A 2164-nucleotide genomic window follows, 5' to 3' on the forward strand; every position below is an offset into this window, starting at 1 on the left:
GCAAATAGACCACTACTGATCTGCCGTTATGAATGAAATAGCTATAATCATCTGTTTGCATATCCTGGTGAAAATATTCATTTAGTTCCATGTTGTATTTCTAGGAATGGACCAAATTTTTATTTTTATTTTTAAGTTTTCTAAATATTGTCCAACTTACCTCAAATGTTTTTATTATGGGCACTTTCATTCTTTCACATTCTTGCAAGGCAATTTTACTGTTGCCCAATATGGTAAGTGTGTAATAGTATGTCATTTTAGGTTTTAATTTATTTTTAATTTAATTTAATTTAATTCCAGATTCATAATAAAGATAAACAGTTTTTATATATGAGTGGCCATTTGGATTACCCTTTCTGTAAAGTACATGCTCAAATCTTTTGATATCTTAACACTGTGTCATACTGACTTCTTTAATAGTAGATTTTCTGAATGAACTTTTAGCTGTGTAGGTCTTCTCTATTTTATTTTGAACTTGTTTTCATTTCAAAATCTTTATATTTATTTTCATAATCTGCTTTTATTTTGCTTTGTCTATTATCTATCTATCTATCTATCTATTTATTTGCAAGCAAGAGAGAGTGAGCAAGTGAGAGTTCAGGGAGGGATAGAAAAAGAAGGGAAAAGAATCTTAAGCAGGCTCCAGGCTCAGCACAGAGCCCAACTCTGGGCTCTATTTCACAACCATGACATCATGACCTGAGCCAAATTGAAAGAGATAAAATAAAATTAAGGTGTTAAAAAAAAAGGAAAAAGAATTGGAGGTTTAATTAAGTGAGCCACCCAGGCACCCCTGTGGTATCTTAAATTAGCTGTCATATCTTTAAAGTTCTAGAGTATCCATTTGGTTCATTTATAAAACCTTTCTCAATATCATTTTTAGTGTCAGCTTTTTGTTCAATTTGCTTCCCCTCTCATTTCTTTGAGCAGAGTAATCAAGCCATTTTACAATCTTTATTGATCATTTTAACATCATACTTAATCCCATTTTGTCTATCAAATCTTGTTAATGGTTTTTCTTTGTGTGCTTTGTTACATTTTGCTATGTTCAAGACATTATATTTGAAACTCTTATTGAGTAGGGATAATTAAGAGCTATAATAACGGTATGGTCCTCCTTGGTAGGATTTTCTCTTATATCTGAGACTCTACAAGACAATCATACTCCAAATTCAGTGATTGGCTTTCTCAGTTTACACAGAAGGCAAGGTAGGCTATAGTCTTATTTCTGCTTCTCCTTGTGCTTTGGGGATCTCAACTTAAATTTGGGTTGTACCAAAGTCCTCAAATTTGATTGCTGCTGGATTTGTTTCTCTAGTATCAAGAGTCTATGAACAACACAGCTCAGTGTGTTTTAGCAGTTTCAAATGCTCTCATAGCTAAAATGGCTTCAGGGCATATATCTCTAGGCTCTCATTGTATTTCGTATTTTGGCCCAGTAATCCCTCACTTATTTTTATAATCATTCTGATATTTTTAACTTTAAAAGCTATTTTGTCTGGATTTTTAGTTGTCTTAAGTAGGAGTTTTTAGATCACCATTACTAGAAGCAACAACAAATATACATGAAAATATCTGCAGTAGTTTATCACATCTTTATGGCTTTGAACTTCCATAAGCTGAGGCATCCTTCTCTAATCACTTAGGCAAACTCCAATTTAACCTTTAATACAACCCAAGAATTGCTTCATTTAAGAACATGTTCAGGGATGACTCTTCCCCACTGTTCTTACCAACATTCCCACACACTCTTTGCTACCCACACCTTGTTTATGAACTTTCGTTAGGTATATCAGCGTGACCAGAATTTTGCTCTATTGTATTTTTGTCCTTTAGAGCTTTAATTAAATATGAATTCCATAGAAAGTCTGTCCCTTTTCTTTCAAACCTGGGTTAGTTATTTCTTCTCATTCTTTGTCAGAAGTTACTTTATTAGAGAAACTTATAGCTCTATTGTGACTTTGGAGCCTTTACAGTTTTTCGACTGGAAAAATCACCCATCCCTGAGATTTTTACGCAGCTTCCTAGCTGATATTATTCAGAAATCTGTTCAAAACAGACTTTTTCAGGGAGGCCCTTTCGGACCACTCAGTTAAAAAACCTCTTCTCAATCACTGCTCTTTTAAAAATGTGCTTATTTAGTTCAAATATGCATCTCTATTAA

Source organism: Mustela nivalis (assembly GCF_964662115.1).
Source record: "Mustela nivalis genome assembly, contig: HAP1_SCAFFOLD_285, whole genome shotgun sequence".
In the NCBI taxonomy this organism is placed as follows: Eukaryota; Metazoa; Chordata; class Mammalia; order Carnivora; family Mustelidae; genus Mustela; species Mustela nivalis.